Source organism: Phascolarctos cinereus, unplaced genomic scaffold, assembly GCF_003287225.1.
Source record: "Phascolarctos cinereus isolate Bilbo 61053 unplaced genomic scaffold, phaCin_HiC Scaffold_5;HRSCAF=322, whole genome shotgun sequence".
NCBI classification, from domain to species: Eukaryota; Metazoa; Chordata; class Mammalia; order Diprotodontia; family Phascolarctidae; genus Phascolarctos; species Phascolarctos cinereus.
The window spans coordinates 378,815,410-378,833,458 of NW_027555958.1; the positions used below are offsets into that span (position 1 = coordinate 378,815,410).

General features: G+C 45.2%; 1 protein-coding gene across 2 annotated transcripts in view; it reads right to left on the reverse strand.

The window, feature by feature from the left end:
- Positions 1–16,161, reverse strand: part of SOX13 (SRY-box transcription factor 13) — a 79,004-nt gene extending 62,843 nt beyond the window's left edge. For both annotated transcript variants that reach the window (XM_021003127.2, XM_021003126.2), the window contains exon 1: positions 15,283–16,161. The gene's annotated coding sequence lies outside the window, so the exon portion shown is untranslated. The remainder of the gene's footprint in view (positions 1–15,282) is intronic.
- Positions 16,162–18,049: the final 1,888 nt, after the last annotated feature.

The window sequence follows — 18,049 nt, forward strand, 5'->3', positions numbered from 1 at the left end:
CACCCTGGAGCCAGGTGTTCCAAATGGGCAGTACCCATCGTATATAATCTTGCACACCAGCATGAGACCACACACATAAGAGGAATAATAAAAGGTTTACAAAACACTTTGTCCACAAGCTGGTGAGGCAGGTAACACAAATATCACCATTCCCATTTTACTGAAGAGAAAACTGAGGCTCGTAGAAATTGTTACTTGCTCTGAATTATATGCCTATAAAGGGTCAGCTTGGATTGGAATGCAGAGGTCTCTTGCCTGGGCTCTTTCCACTAGGCTAGGAAACCTCTTTACGTAGCAATATTAGCTGACATTTATAGAGCCCTGGGGAGCTTAGAAACATCATCTTATCTGAACCATACAACAACCCTGAAAGGTAGATACTACAAAGGTATCATCAGCCCCATTTTACAGTTGAAGAAACTGAAACTCAAACCATTTCAGTGGTTTGCCCAGAAAATATGACTAGTAAGTGATAAGATTCGAACCTATATTTCTCTCTTACTCCAAATACAACACTTCCCACTATGCCATGATGTTGGTATGGACAGCCAGGAACACGCTAACATATAATAAAACATAAGATGCTCTGACATACTCAGCCACACACACATGCCCAAGTTCTTTGGGGTATTCAAGCCTGAAACTTCTTCCCATTTAGATCCCCTATCCTTTCATTCCTCTAATCTGTCTTTGACACACTTAGCTCAACCCAAAAGTCTCTAAGAGAGAGGAGTTTCAAAGGAAACTCCTACCTCAGTATGAGGAACATGATCTTAATTATACAGAAGTCTTCAGAAACAAACTTCATTGGTAGCTATAGTTGGGGGAGGCTTACAGGGTGGGGTAGGGGGAAAATGGCCAATATCACCACGGAAAGCATTATCGACTCTTTTTTTTTTTTTTGCTAGGCAATAGGTTTAAGTGACTTGCCCAGGGTCACACAGCTTGTAAGTGCCATGTGTCTGAGGCCAGATTTGAATTCAGGTTCTCCTGAATCCAGGGCCAGTGTTCTACACACTTTGCCACCTAGCTGCCCCCATTATCGATTCTTGTTAAACCTGGAAGATACTTCAGGAATCTTTCAGTCTCATCTTCTCATTTGACAATTGAGGAAACTGAGGCCTAGAAAAATGTACTCATTTGCCCAAGACCACACAGCTAATATCAGCCTCAGGATTCCCACCTGGGTCTTTCAAATCAAGCCTCTTTTCAATTCACCATACTCTCCAGGCTGTGATTTTAAGGGTAACATGTAGACTTCCTCCCTTGGGCCCCAAGTATAACCTCTATCAGACTAATCTACCAAATGATAACAACTTCTTCCCAAAGAGTTAATCTCTTGGGTTAAAGATCCTGGTCTAGAAGGTTCCTTTAAAATGCAAATAATATGTGAATGCTATCATTAAACTATAACCCCTGCCCCCCTTTAATTAGAGAGATCCGAACCAGAGGAAAAGTGACAAATTTCACTCCAAGGGCAAAAGGTAAAGATTGTGGAAGAGTTTAGCCCAGAGCCAGAAAGAGTAGGCCCCAAACAAACGTTTATTGATTACTGACTGACTAGAAGGGTAGGTCTGCTGCGCATGGGAAAAGGTGATAGTACTCCAGTAAATGTCTAAGCAGGGGGCTGGGGGAGGCTGGTGGGGACACATCTCTTCAAGACTTAGTCTTGGTAATCAACAAAAACACAAGTCAAGCCCAGATTTTGAGCATTTGCCCGTTTCTGAGGTGACCCTGAAATTTTAATAATTGGATCTCTGCTCACTTCAGCTCACCCCTGGGAAGAAGGAACAGTTAGTTTGAGTGAGGGTCATTCATTGTCGCCCCCACAATTTTGCCTTAGGCCAGCCCTGAATGAAGATTTCTGAATCCTCACTTTAAGCCCACCAGACCTCTTCCCTCCAGCACCAGGAGGTCCAGCCACCTCCAACCAAAGGTTTTTGTTTGAGGAAGGCTGCTGTTTATTAGAGATAGTAGTCTGGAGATCTGGGTTCAAATCTCAGCTGGATGGCTAAATACTTGGGTGACTTTAGGCAAATCAGTTCCCTTCTCAAGGCTCAATCTCCTCCTGGTCTATAGAGGGAGGGATTTAGAGAAGCAAGCCTGTCCTTGGAGTCAGGAAGGCCTGGCCTGAAGTCTCCTACAGACCGGCTGGTTGATCCTGGGAAAGTCTACTACATCTCTCAAGGCTTCTTCAGCTGTCTAAGACTGCTGGGAAGGTGATGCTCCCCACTGGTATAAAGTTTCTCATCTGGAGTTTAGGATTGCAACAATGATGGTATCATGGTTCTGATAAAAAAAAATACAATGAAATGAGGGTGTTCTTAAGGGCCTATCAGTCTACAAATTTGGGAGCCAGTAGGTAGATGATAAGACACCAAGGAGCATGGAGTAGGGTGGTAGAGTAGGAGGGGAGGAAACCTGACCTGGGGACCATAGAACTTTTCCTAACTGCCTGCCTAGAATGGGACAGAAAAGAACTCCTTACCCTAGCAACATGTACACCTTCGGTCTCACTGAAGGGTGTTTATTAAGCACCTACTGTTTGCCAAGTGCTTTACAAATATTATCTCATTTGATCTCACAACAACCCTGGGAGGTAGGTCCCAATATCTCATTTTACAGTTGAGGGAACTAAGGAAGACAAAAACTAGTAAGTGTCTGAGGACAAATTTGAACTCAGGTTTTCCTGATTCCTGACCTAGAGCCCTACCTATCCACTGTGCCACCTAAGTTCCTAGGAAAGCCCTAGTTAGGAGTGCGGAACCTGCGGCTTCCTTTCTGTGAAGTTTGGATGCAGTCAAAAGGTGGCACTTGAGGACCTAGAGGGCCACATGTGGACTTGAGGCTGAAGGTTCCCTTCCTCTGCCCTAGGTGGAGGTCATTTAACCACTTGAGGCCTCAGTTTCAGAGCTCTAACATCCTCTCTAGTTTCAAGGCCTGCTGTGCATGTAGGTTGGGAAAAGTAGTGATGGCAGGAGGGGGCATCAGAGGAAGTTTCACTGTAGGCTCAGAAGGTGGGCTTGAGGGTCAACCAGGCAGTGCTGGTTAAGTCTTTTCTAAACCTGTTTCCATTTGTCCAACATTCAATCTACATGACAATCATGAGGACCAAAGGAAATAAGGCAAGTGCCGTTTTGTAACCCAAAAGCACCAGATCTGCACCCGCTTTTATCTCTCCCAAGTGTGGGCTCGGAGGTCTAGGCAAAATGAATGAAACTCATCCCCCTAGTTTCTCCTCTTTTCCGCACAGTGGACAGTTTCCACCTTCTCTGAGATGGGCTCCTCTCCCCCAGGACAGGGCACCTTCAAAAAGAGAATCAAACATGGTTCTTCACAGAAAAGGAGCCTGGCAGCAGAGGAGGGATGGGGAAAGGGGGAGGCAGGGGTTTACAATGGTCACAGGTGCAATTCTTCCTCCTCCAGGCCCTCCCATCCCATTCATATGAGGGATAGTCTCTCCCAACCCCCACCCCTCAGGCTCCCATTTCTTTCCCCCATCCCCCACCATATTCACCCAGCCCAGACTCGACTCCAGGCCCCTCTGGTTGGAGCTTCCCCCTCCCTCCCTCAACCTCCCAAAAGATATCCTCCAAAGAGGTTCTCTGGAGTGGGTGCCCTCAGGGTGAAGACTAGCAGGCCTCTTCCTCCATTTCTACATTCTTCCCCTTCCTTCCCCAGCTCAAAACAGAGGTAAGAAGGTTAAAGACAATAAGCCAGGAGAGCTATTGTTCCAAACAAAAGATAAGAGGAGAGGCTCTCCAGGGAGTGGCCTCCCTCCCCCCACTCCTCCCCAGCTACATTCCAGGGCAGACTCCCAGCCCTCAGTCAGGATAACCCAGCAGGCCTTAGTAGCCCCTGCCTTTAACCCCTTCATTACCTCTCCAGCCCTTCCCTTTCACCTATTCGAGAGAGATCCCTGAAGAGATATTCCAAGGGCTCCTTAAGCAGGTGGGAAAAAAAGGAGGCAAAGGAGGATGGAGGTACTAAGCAGATTAGCATTCATAAGAACTGCAATAATAATAATGATAATAATAAATTTAACATTTATATACTACTTACTGTGTTCTAAGCACTATACTAAGCATTATGATTATTAAATATCTCATTTGATCCTCACCACCACCCTGTGAGGTAGGTGCTATCATTATTCCCATTTTACAGAAGACGAAACCGAGGCAAACAGAGGTTAAGTGACTTGCTCACAATCACACAGCTGGTAAGTCTGAGGCCATATATGAACATTGGTCTTCCTGACTCTAGTCTCAGTACTCTAGCTACCATACCACCTAGCTACCCCCAGGGTGGGGTAGCATTCATCCCACTTCCACACATCCAGAATGCCGCCCACCATGATATTGGAATTAAAAACCCTAAAATATCCTAAGAAGTTGCACATAAGGGCACCCCCCCCATCCCCACTCCATGACCTCCTTTCCCCATCTTCTCATATTTTCTCTTCTTTTGGGCCCAATGTCCCTCTCAGGGCAGAGGTTGTTTGGCAGATACTTTTGTAGTTGAATTATTTTTCAGTCATGTCCATCTCTTTGTGACTCCATTTGGGGTTTTCTTGGCAAAAATATAGGGCGGTTTGCTATTTCCTTCTCCAATTCATTTTACAGGTAAAGAAACTGAGGCAAACATAGAGACTTGCCCAGAGTCACATAGTTGAAAGTATCTGAGGTTGGATTTGAACTTAGGTCTTCCTGACTCAGGGCCAGTGCTCTATCCACTGTGCCACCTAGCTAACTGTTCTTTAACCAACATTAGTGGCCTTCAACTAAAGAATAGACTGACACCTAAACTCTAAGAAAGAGGTATAGGCTTGGAGTCAAAAGATCTGTACTCTGGATTGGGTAGGTAACATCAGACAAATAGTTTTCTCTCTCTGGACTTATGTGACTCCATCTGCAAAGTGGGGAGAATTGTTCTTTGTTTCTTTCCCCAGAAGGATATATAGAGTTTTTTCAAGGCAAACCCATGGTGTGTAGGTACAGACCATTAACCAATTTAAAAAAAAAAAAGAAAGAAAAAACAAAAGGAAAGGGGAATCCAAGTAAGCTTTTGCCTTTGATTCAGTTTTTCCTCAATAGGTCTTTTCATAAATACTCCCATTAAACCAGGAGAACATTGTACACAGTAACAGCAACATTGTATGATGCCCAACTTTGATAGACTTCACTCTTTTCAGCAATACAATGATTTAAGATAATTCCAAAAGACTCATGATGGAAAATGCTATGCATATCCAGAGAAAGAACTATGGAGTCTGAATGCACATTGAAGCATACTATTTTCTCTCTCTCTTTTTTTTTGTTCTTTCTTTCTCATGGTTTTTCCTTTATGTTCTGATCCTTCTTTCACAACATGACTAATGTGGAAATATGTTTAATATGATTGTACATGTATGGCCTATATCAGAATGCACACTGTTTTGGCAGGGAGGGAGGAAGAAAAATTTAGAACTCAAAATCTTATAAAAGTGAATGCTGAAAACTAAAAATAAATAGATTTAAAAATTAAAAAAATACTCCTATTAACATTTCCCACAACTCACACCACCTGTCTGTAAAAATCTCTATAGCTTCCTTTCAACCACTCTTTAGCACTTTAGATACAGTAAAAATCAATAAATTTGGAGTCAGAGGATGAAAATTCAAATACTACTTTTAGTACTTGGCCTCAGTTTCCTTATTTGTAAAATGAGGGGGTTGAGAGGACCTCAAAGTTCCTTCCAACTCCAAGCCTATGATCCTCCCCTCCCCATACATACACACACACACACACACACACACACACACACACACACACACATGTACATATACCTCTAGAGTCAAAGCTAAGCTGCATCAATTGTTTTATCCACTATATCAGTGGGGTAGAAAGTGACAATAGGAATCTGTGACAGAGAATTCTTCGGGATCTCCTGGGAGAGAGCACTTCCTTCCCTCTTGGTCCACGCCCTTGATTTAATGTTAGGGACCCAGAATGGAAGAGCATCACCAAAAATAATGAATTCTTCCAAAGACTGAGTCATTTGTGGGAGGGAGGGAGGTGGGACAGAACAAGACAAGAAGGGAAACTGAGGCACTGAGTGGTTAGTTGACTGACTACCAGAAAGGAGAGAATCAAAACTCAACCCCATGAAGTTGGGATGGGGATGGAGAAAGGAAGGAAAGGACAAAGGAACACAGGACATTCGTGGTACATGAATGTTATGGAATATTAATGTGCTGAAAGAAACAATGAAGACAATGAATACAGAGAAGCAAGGTAAGACATATTAATTGATCCAAAGTGAAGGAAGCAGAAACACATTATGACTAAAACAATGCAAATGGAAACAACAATAAATCAAAACTGCATGTGGGAAATTTATAATGGCCAAGCTCGACCCCAATGAAGAAATAAGAAAAGGACCTCTTTCTCTACCTTCCTCCATTAAAATTTTTTTTTAACAGAGGCTATGATTAGAGGCTATGGGGGACATTAGATAACTCAGTTGTTACATTGGGGTGGTGGGTTTTTTTTGGTTGATTAGTTGTGTTGGACTCTTTGTGACCCCATTTAAGGTTTTCTTGGCAAAGATACTGGAGTTGTTTGACATTTCCATTTCATTTTACAGATAAGGAAACTGAGGGTTAAGTGACTTGCCCAGGGTCATGTAGCAAGTGTCTGGGGCTGGATTTGAACTCAGGTCTTCCTAACTTCAAGGCCAGCATTCTATCCACTGTGTCATCTAGCTCCCCCCTGATGTATCAGTTTCACTGAAATTTTCCCTTTTCCACCTCTTTCTTCTTCCATTATGATACAGAGAGGGAGTAGGGCAAGAAATACAGTGGGGAAATGCAGGTGATATTAAAACAAAATATTTCAATCACATTGAATTTTTTAAAATGTATTTTTAAAAAGATGAATAAATCTCTGACTGAATAAAAAGACCACCACCCTTGTGATTCTAAGCCCCTAAATGACCAGGAAAGAAGGGGGAAATATGTCATCTGCTATAAAAATCCCCCCATCACAACCTCACCCCATCCTCCCAACTCCACTTTCTACCCAGTCAATGAAATTACACTGATATTCTTACTACTAGACATATCTATTTCCACAAAGAGGTCAAAACCAGAAACTAGTTGAAAACAAAAGGAGTGACCATCAATTGGAGAATGGCTGGAAAATGGTATATGAAAGTAACAATTATTATTATGCACCAAGAAATGCCAAATCCCGAGAAAGATGGTAAGATTTTTATAGACTGATACAGAGTAAAATAAGCCAGAGCAAAAGAATATGATAAATGGTTACAACAACCCAAATGAAAAGATAACCAAAAGGAAGTTGAACTGTAAGCAATAGAAAAAGCAATCATGGTCCAATGGGAGGAGATAATGAAATCTACCTCCTCCCTCCTGGCAAAGATGGGGAAGGCTACTAGAAAAGAATAGTGTACATGTTTTCAGGCATCTATATATCAGATTTTTGCTTTAATTGTTTTTCTTTGTCATAAAGTGCGGAGAGGGTTCAACCTGAAGTGAGGGAGTGGGAAATGATTGTAACAGAAAATCAAAAGTCATCATAAAACACACATTTATATTTAATTATACTGACCTCCTTTGAAAGTTTAAAAGAGTTACCTAAACTAGGTATTGTTCAGCTACTGAGTAAGGGTACCTAAAATTTCTTTACCTTCTGTCCCTTTTCTGTGATGAGTCTTACTGCCCACTTCAACCCTGGTGATGCTGAGAGGCACCTTCTTTGCTCTTGTCTCCCAAAAGGCAGGTAACCGGAGTCTCTCTTTTTTTTTTTTTTGCAGGGGTGGGGGGCTGCCAGCTGTGCCACAGCCCTGGAGGCAGTGGTTTCCTTCCTGAACTGGTTGGGGAATAGGACAGGACAGTGTTTTATTTCTCACTCCATCCCATTCCACATACAGCACATTCCATTCTAAGCACAGCAATTGGGGGTGGGGGTTGGGGTTTGGTCCAGCCCAGAGAAAAGAACACTGCAAACTCTGCCCCCAATGTCCCAAGAGGAGCCAGAAGTCTGGCAGAGATTATAAACCAATAATGGTAAAGGGAGTGAGGCCGTCTAGTCCTGTCCCTTCCCCCTTACTGACACTTCCTCTTTCCTTTCCTTCCCTCTCCAGGGCTGTCACTAAAACCTAAGCTGTGCACATGTCCCCAGCAAACACAGTAGAACAATGTTTTTTTTTGGGGGGGCAGTGTGTGGTGGCTACCCATCCCACACACACTGCAGAAGGCCATTTAAATGCTAAGGCCATTGAGCAGAAGAGTCTGAACACAGGTATCAAGGGACCAGAATTCCAGATTTAATTGAGGGTATCAAATCTCCCAGGGGGAGCTAAGGGGATGATAGGGTGGAAGAGAAAGAATATTGTCTGGGAAGAAAGGAAGCAGTTGGAAATCCTGTCCTCTACTTCTTTCTCCTTTCCTCCCTTTCCTCATCCCCAACCTGACTTCATGGGGTTAAGTCTTGACCCTGACTTCGTAGCATGTCAGCTCACCATCCAGTGCCTCAGTCTCCCTTCTCGCCCTGTTCTGTACCACCTCTGTCCCTCCCACAAAGGATTCGTCCTTTGGAAAAATATTTGAAAGGTGAAGTGACTTACTCTGAATGGTATGGCATGGCAAGAAAAACCTTGTGTTATTCAAGCCCATGAGTTTACCCACAGAGAGGAGGCAGTGTCTATCCCTGGTGACTTCCTCTTAATCTTACTCCCCTTGGCTCATGCTTTCTCTTCTAAGAGGAAGAATCTGGGAAGAGAGAAGAGTTACAGCTGTTGCCTTCTCTCTATCTTCTTTGCCAGACTCTCTCTAAACCAACCAATGGCAGAACAGAGACTGTTTAGAACTCTGCCCTACACACTCCTGGGAATTGGGCAGAGGGAGCTCATATGAGAAAAAGGAAGTTAGTGAGTGTAGGAGACTTTCTGAACTTGAGGAGAGCCAGGTCCTATTCACCCTAGGGGTGGAAAGTCCAGAAGAGGGGTGGGGGGGTCACTAAGATACATGTTAAGCAAAGGTTAGCCAAACTAGGCAGGGCTGGAATTAAAGAGAACAGATGCTGTGAGAAAACCCTTTACCTAATGTCGGGATGAGGGTCAGGAGGCAGGGAGAAGGAAGGATGCCTCTAACCCTAGAAAGGAAGTACCACACCACCAGGATACCATAACCAGGATAAAGACAGAGAATTTCATATACAATATTTTATATAGTTAATATACAATATTTCATAATATAATAACAGTGTGTTATAATGGAAGGAACCTTGGGTTTGAAGTCAAAAGGCCCAGGTTCAAATCTTGGCTGTTATTTTTTCTAGATGTTATCTCAGGCCAATCACCTGACTTCTCTAGGACTCAATTTCATCTTCTATAAAAATAAGAGTGTTAGATTAGATCACCTCTAAGATCCCTTTGGGCTTTAATATCTTATGATTTTTATGAACTCTGACTTCCAGCTAAGGATACGCATTCAATCCAGAGGAGCCAAGTAGTGCTTTAGGGCCCTTTTGCCAACCCCTATTATCCAACCGAAGCAATCAGTTTGGCATACTAATGCGCTGTTGGTAGAGTGGCCAGTTGGTCCAACCATTCTGGAAAGCAATTTGGAAATATGCTAAGAAAGTGACTAAAACGTCCAAATCTTTTGACCCAGAATTCCCAGTGCCAGGCACCCCCCCCCCCCACCAAGGAAGTCAGTGACAAATGGAAAGGTCTCATCAAAATATTTATAGCAGCACTTTTCAAAGTAGCAAAGAACTAGAAACGAAGTAGATGCCCATGGATTGGGGAACAGCTAAGGAAGTGTGACATGTAAATGTAACCACACGTTACTGTGCTGGAAGAAAGAAATAAGGAGACGACAGAAAAACAAAGACTTCAATAAACTGATGAAAAAATGAAGTGTATCCAGAAAATCAACATACCCAGTGACTATTAAACAACATAAGTGGAAAGGACAATTGAAGCTGAACGTTATATGAGGAAGCTAGGTCCCCAAAGAAGAGATCAGAGAGCATCTCTCTCCCTTCTTTGTAGAGATGAAGGGACAATGGGTATGGACTTGGTCAACGTATTAGATAGTTTGGATGAACTTTTTTCTTCTTTTTTCTTCTTCATTAAGAGAGATGGTTCTAGGAAGGGGAAGAGAAGTGATATATTGGGAAATGAAGGTAATGTTAAAATCAAATATATTAATAAAAATTAAACAAAAAAAAAAGAAAATCCATCCAACGATTTTGTTAGCTACTTGACCTGTGAGGAATAGTTTAGTTTGTGGTGGGTAAGGGTAATAGAGAGGAAGGAACATGGGAGAGCTACAATGCAAAGACCTCAGCCCAGGGACCAGTCAGGAATGTCACTGCCTCTCCCCTACCCCACACCCACAAAAGATGTGGGAATGGGCTGGCTTAAGAGAAGGCTCAATTCTTTAAACACTGGATCTTCACCAATGGGGCTAAAGGAGAGGAAGGGGAGCACAGAGCAAGTCTCCTCTGGGCCCTTATTCTCAACCCCCTGGCAGGCACCATGACCATCACCCGAGTTAAGAAGGCCAGATTCCAGGAAGGGGACCAGCAGAGTGTGAATGCAACGAGTTCAGGCAGGAGCAGGCCCTCTTAAGCAAACAGTGAACACAAAAATAACTCCATTCAAAGCACGATTTACTGAGCTCCCAGCTCCCGAAGCCGGCCCTTCCAACACAGCTCTTTTCAAACATATGGCCTCACCCCTGAATGGGGGTGAGGAGATGGTGGTTGTGGAGTGAAAAGGTCCTGTTCTATTGGTATTCTCCTCCCCAAGTAAGCGCCAACTTCAGGCCAGCCTCCCAATGTCCATCTCAAAGTACCATGTCAAACTTGAGTCCTGGAAAGGACTCAATCAGCATGTCAGCTCTTACAGAGTAAGGAGTCAGAGACTTGTATCTCTTGTACCATTCCCCTACACACACACACACACACACACACACACATACCCCATCACAATACTGGGTACATAGTAGGTGCCCAGTGAATGCTGATTGATTTCTCACTCATTCACTTAGCTGCCTTGAGAAATGTTAAGGCTAGTTTCCCCATTAGGGGGAAAAAGAATCATATAAATGGTGGGGGGAAGGGGACTTAGAGAGAGGGAAATGCCTTACGCCACTCACAATACAGGGGACAGAATTGGGAATATGCCAACCCATCCCTGAGTTCCAGTATATATCTGAAAGGCAAGTGGGCCAAAGACTACTGGCTAGTTTCCCACCTCTGCATCTTTGCTAATGCTGTTTTCAGTCTAGAATGTCCTCTCCCTAAATCTCTGCCTATTGAAATCCTGCCTATTCTTCAGCATCTGGCTTAAATGCCAATTCCTCCATGAAATTTTTCCTGATGTCCTTTCCCCAAAGGTTCTCTCTCCCTTCAGCTAAATACACATAGCACTTTACTATATTTCTTATGTGCTAAAATGTAAGCTTATGTATTGTCCTACTCTCTGCCCTGCCCCTATTTTCCAACTGGCACAGGAGAGTGGCTGGTCTAACACATTTCTCTATAGAACTCAGTGTCCAAGGCTTGGCCTAATACCTGCCCCATTTTTTTTTAAGACCAGTGAATTCTTCTGTATGGAAAATTAAAAGTGAAGAGGTTCTACCAACACAGATGAGCATTTTAGCATTAGTTTTAAAGGATTGCCTGAGGCTCCAAGAAGCTCAGTGACCTATCTAGGGTCAAAAAACTATCATGTGCCAAAGTCTGGATTTGAAGCCAGCTCTTCTAGACTCAGAGGTCCCAGTGCCCTGCATCTAGTAGGTGCTTAATGAAGGCTGCTTTGACAGCACAGAAAAGGCCCAAGTTTGGGAATACAAAGATTTTAGAAGGAATGGAGGATGTATAATGGGAGACACCTTTTTGAGAAAGAGAAGATTGGGCAATTGTGATTGAAATTCTGGTGAAAACTGCTGCTGGTTTTCTTAAGTATTTTCAAGTAGCAATCGTTTGGGGAGGGGAATTAGGAAGGAATAGAAAAGTTTACTCTCACTGTTCAGAGGACATAATAATAATAAACAACTCACATTTCTCTTCCAGAGACTAACATTCATAAAGCACTTTTAAGGTTTGCAATGTACTTTACACAAACTATTTTAATTGAGCCTCCTAACATCCCAGAGAGCTAAATAAATATATCACAGATATTATCTATTTCCATGCCCCCTCTTTTTTCTGAGAAGAGGATACTGAGGGTCACAGAGTTAAATTACACCAATTTTCACAAAACAGCAAGTTCAAGTGGTATTTAAACCTAAGTTTCTTTTTAATTTACAAGGCATTATCCTCACAATTTTATAAAGGTAGTAATGCAAATAATATCTCTAGGAAAAAAGATTTAAAGTATTCAAGTGACTTGCTCAAGGTCACACAATTATAAGGAAAAGAGTCAGGACGAGAATCCTGACTTCCAGATGAGCAAGACCCAGAGTCGATCTTGTTCTTCTTCAGCAGTCTCCCATCTCTCTGCTAGTCTGACCTACCTATTTCCAGAGCTTTTAATTCAATAGCGCATTCCTACAATATCTCTAACCATGCATGGATGAAAAAAAGAGAAGATTAACATTTTCCTCCAAACCTATTAAATACTCCCAGGCTGGGGCATTTAGGGGTCATCTAGGTGACAAAGACCACTGAGGCTGGAGTCAGGAAGACCTGAGTTCAAATCTAGCCTCAAACAATAGCTGTGTTACTTTGGGCAAATCACTTGTTTGCCTCAGTTTCCTTACCAGTAAAATGGAGATAATAATGGCACCTTTCTCCCAGGGCTGTTGTGAGGATCAAATAAGATAATAACTGTAAGGCACTTACAGGCACATGAAAAGTACTATATAGCATTTATTATTATTATTATTATTCCCCCAAGCTCCTTCCATTTTCCCCTATTTATAGCAGTGGGAGGTTCCTAAACAGTAAGCAATATAAATACAGCCTAGGGGGCAGACACCCAGGAGGAAGAGGCTTAACCCTTCCCTGGTGACTCTTCCTCAGGGCCCAAGACATCTGGGGTTCCATCTCTCTCAGGAAATTCACCAAACACCACTGACACATAAAAGCACATCAATCCTGGAGCCTGATGCCAAGAAAACTATGCACTGGGGAAGAGGTCCTGAGTTTTTCTTCCACCAGACAGATTGGGCTGGGTGGAGAGGGCCCCACCAGGGAGGGATGGAGGGAAGGGTGGAGTGAGTAGAAAGTTCCTTTCATTAAAACCAGCCAAAGAACCAAAAAAAAAAAAACCCGAAAGGAGGCAGTAAGGTGAGCCTAAACACAGGATCTGGTACTTGAATACTTATTCTCTCTTCTTTGAAGTCCAGTATTTGTACTAATTAATCTCATGCCCAAAGTTAGTCGTTTCAGATTGCCCACAATCAGTAAGGAGACAGTATCTTTGTCCTCCTGCAGCTACTAAGTCTGAACCGCTAGCTCTGACCTCTTCATAATATTCTGAGTTTAAAAGAAGGCAGGCTGACTCCCTGTTTCTCCAGTGGAAAGCTGAGGTCCCCAAGAGGTACTTGCCCAAGGTCAGGGAGTGGGATTCAGATCTAGAATTCCAGAGCTTGGTCAGTGGGCTCCCCATCACAAAGAAAGGGGAGGCCCAGGGTGTCTGAAAAATCAAAGCAGCAATTAAATCAATGCCTTCCCTTCAGCCCCGCAGGCAAGAGGGCCCCTTCGTTCTCCTAGTTTCCTACAGCCCCTGGGAGATCCCACAACACCAGTACTGTCTTAGTGTCTCTGTCTTTGTCTGTTCTTTCTCTCTGTGTGTGCGTCCGTGTCTTTTTCTCTCTATCTCTGTCTCTGTGGGTCACCCTGACTCTGCCCGGAAATTCTCACGGAGAAAAAGCAAAACTTCCCAGGAAAACTTCCAGCTTCCTCCCTAGACTGATGTCGTGGGGGCCTTTGCCAAGAGGTCTGGCGGAATTCTGAAGCCACTGCCAATTCCTTTGGGGTCTGGAGCCGGAACCACCCGGTCTGCAGAGCGCAGGGTCTTCCCAGAAAGCTGCCTCCCCTAAATTCAAAACTCATTCCCCTGCTCTGCCCCATGGACAACGGTACAAGCACACTCCACAACTCCACGACATCTTCCTATGCCTACCCCATCCCCAAGATGAGCAGCAGAGGGAGAATGCAGACTAGCCAGTGGGAGAATCCCCCAACCTCTGGGCAGATCCAGCCAGGGACACGTGTGTGGTGTGTGTATTTATATGTTGAATACACTTTGTATGAAAACAATGGCGAGCCGCTGGGAATGGGACTATCCCCTTCCCTAGACTTTTATTTTGCAAGATCAGAACAAGAAAATTCACCTCGTGTATCCCTGAATTAAAGAATAATTGGGGGTGGGGGGGTTGCCAGTGCAGGGTGGGGGGAAAGCTTGAGAGGAACAGCAGAATTAAGACACAAACAGGATGCCGCCTCCCCCATCTCCTCTTGGGAATGAACCTAGGATTGGATTGGGGTGGGAAGGAAGGGAGGGGGTGAGCAGAGAGGGAAGGGTTGGATTGATATCCCAGTATCTAGGGACAATTCCTGGGGGTTGTGGGGGGGTATGTCACATAAACCCGCCCCCTCCCTTCACGAATACACTACACATACACACACACACATACACACACACACACACACACACACACACACACACACATCACCTCTTCCCGTTGGAAATCACTGTGATTGAGCCCCACAGACTGGTTGGCGAGACAGGGGCCCGGGTCAGTTATCAGGCAAAGAAGAGAAGCCAGACAGACGCTAGGCAGATGGGGGGAGTCAGGGAGACATAGAGAGACTGAGCTCGCTGCCTTGTTTCCCTTCTCCATCTCCGCACACAACCCTCCCCCCCCCAACCAGGCGGCTCCAAAGCCTTCTCGCCTCCCTCTCTCCAGGGACCGAGAACTAGGGTCTGACCACAGTGAGCACTGTATCTAGAACTGGCACTGCCTGAGGGGCAGAGAGGTGGGGATAGACACCACTTCTGGGGACGGCTGGGTACCCTAGAAAACTTTACAAGCAGATGGCAACTCGGTAGAGGCAAGAACTGGGGTATCCCCCAAAACATGCAAATATGCTTGTCAAACTTCAGGTGTCTGAGGGGGAACCAGGGACTCAGAGGGGCGAGCCCGGGCCAAGCGGTGGGAGGACCTAGTCTGGGAGAGAGGAGCGGACTGTAGGTTTAGAGGTGGTGCTGTGAGAGGACAGGGCATGGCAGGGCAGGGCAGGGCAGGGTGCACTTACTACTCTCCCGGCTCCGGCTCCAGCTCCGTCCTTTGCTGGGGCAGGGCTTCTCCCTCGGGATGATCGTTGCAGATTGCCGCGGCTTCCAGCTCACATGCCCCCAACCACGTCCAGGAGTGGGGAGGGATATGGAGGGGGGCTGAGTGGGGGGTGGGGTAAGGGGTGCTGCTCCTCGGATTAGATCGAGGGACGCTCACTCGCTCCCTGCTCTCCAGGCTCCCGGCGCCGCTGGTCCCAGGGTTCAAAGCTCCCTGGCGGGAGACTGACGTCTGTCGACGGCTACCGGCTATCTGCTAGCTTCTCCAGCTCCGAGCTCTGCCCTCGGGTCCCCAGAGCTCAGGAGCCCGCGCTCTGCTGGCTACTGGTGGCTCCCAGGGTCTGTCCGGAGCCTGGATCGTCCTGAAAGCTCTCTGCCCCAGGGCTCTGCCTCAGCTGGGCTGCTGAGCTCTTTCCCTCCCTCCCTTCCTGCACTCGGCTCCCGGCGTCTCAGAGTTCGGAGCCCTGAGTACTGATCACAGGGTTCGCTCCTCTCCCGGGCTAAGTCCAAGAACCGTCTCTCTCTCTCTCTCTGTATCTCTCTCTTTCTCCCTCTGCCACCCCGCGTCACACTCACAACACAGGAGGGAGGGAGGAAAGGAGGGAAAGAGGAAAGGAGAGAGCAGGGCTGCAGCTACTGCTCCGGCGGCTGTGGCGGTGGCTGGTGCTGCTGCTGCTGCTGCTGCTGCTGCTGCTGCTTCTGCTTCTGCTGTTTCCACAGCCTCACCGGCTCTTCAGCTTCCGAGGAGAAAGAGGGAGGGAGACAGAGAGCCAGGAGGAAGGGAGGGAGGGTTGAGAGGGGAGGGACAGAGAGACAGAGCTCCCCCTCTCGCCCTGTCCATCTAGGCATCTCGCAGCTGGCTGGACAGGAAACCTCTGTTTAAAGGGGCAGAGCCGAGGTTGCCCGGGGTGACAGGGGGCGGAGGAAGGTGGGGGAGGAAGGAAAGAGAAAGGAGGAAACTAGGTCGGATGACTCCCCCTTTTCCCGACTCTGCAGGTACAGGTGTTCCTTCATTGAATCCTAGGTCCTTAGAGCTAGACTAGAAGTCCTCTCTCCAGTCTCTGTTCAAGAAGGTGGCTATTAATTTTTAGATTTGCAAACCTACTCGGACAAAGATCCCCAGAACCTCTTGAGGGAAAATCATCTTCCTCACAGCTGGGAAGCCTCTTTAGGTCTAACCCAACTTCTTCTTGCTGCCATTTTAAAAATCAATCCAGTCGGCTTATCGTTTCCTACTGCTCTTTGCTCTGAGGAGAGGGATAGCAGCTTATTATAATAAAGACCCTTTCTAGTTATTCAGGGAAACCCATGGCCCTCCCTTCTCTGGGTTCAACAGCCCCTACTGCTCTCCCAGGGCCTATTCTCCAGCCTTTTCCATAACAACAACGACAACATCTTTAAAGGTCTACAAAGTGCTTCAAATACATTATCTCATTAAATGCTTGGCTATTTGGCTTGCTGGTCTCTGGACCCTGTTTAGCTTCCATAGGGGCCCATAGGAAGAGAGGAAAAAAGGGGCAGAGGAAGCTTGGCAGATAAACACTGGCAGGGCGTAAGCAGAGAGCCTCTTTTAGGATGACTGGTGAGGACCCTCTCCTAATATGAACATTCCTCCCTTTCTAAAGCACAGTCCTGATGCCACTTACCACAGGAGGTCTTCCTGAGCCCCAGTGAATGCTCTCCTTCTCCTGAAATTTCTTTCTATTACTCTTTCTATTTTAAATATTTAATCGTCTGCCATGTTGCATCCTGTGGGTAGAATGCAAGTTCCTTGGTGTAGGGATTGTTTCATTTTTGTCTTCTGTATCTTCCTGCCTTAAATTATTTGTTGAATGTAGTCGGTATGGCTACTCGGCTTGAAGTCAGAAGACCTGAGTTCAAATCCTGATTTAAACATTTTCTAGCTATGTGAACTAAACCTGTCACAATCTCTCTGTTGCCTCAGTCTCCTGAGGGGTGTGGGTCCCTTTCTACCTGAAATCTATTTTTCTATGAATTGAAGTGGATTAAATTTCCTAATTAAAAGGCACTGAGTACCTGGTCCCAACGCTGGGAACCCATGTGCCTACCTTACCTTCAAAATCCCCCAAAATTATGCAAACTTCCCAATGGAATGGGAAAGGTTAGCAAAAAAAAAGTGATTAAATCTCTTTCCTGGGTCACTTAAGAGACTTCAGAGCCACCAGGGAAAGTTCCCCTAACCTAACATTCTTTGATTCAGCTTTACATTCCTTTGACCAACTTTAACAAAGTCATAATTACTAGCCTAGCCTACATGCAAATACACTTGGGATTGGTAACAAGAGGAATTTCAGTTCATGCAAAGGTATAAATGACTTTCCTGGAATAAGTAGGTGAGCTGGGTAAAGAGGGAAAATGGTGCCTGGTTGGGGGTGGGGAGGGGGTTGGTCTAGAGATACCTCCAGGTCATGAATGGAGAGCAGTCTAACTCTTTAGATCTCCAGCTCTTAGGTTTGTTCTTCTGGGAGGGCCAAGGTCTTAGAAATGGAAAGGACCTTAGAAGTCATTAAGCCCAACATTTTATGGATAAGGACACTGAGCCTGAAGAGGTGAAGATCATAGGGCCAATATTCAAACCCAAGCTCAGTGTCTTCCCACCACACATTATACCAAGACTACTAAGCCATGGTCTAGAATACAGAAGAGCATAGAAACATAGATTTGGAGCTAGAAGGGACCCCTGAAGTCATCTAGTTCAACCCCCACATT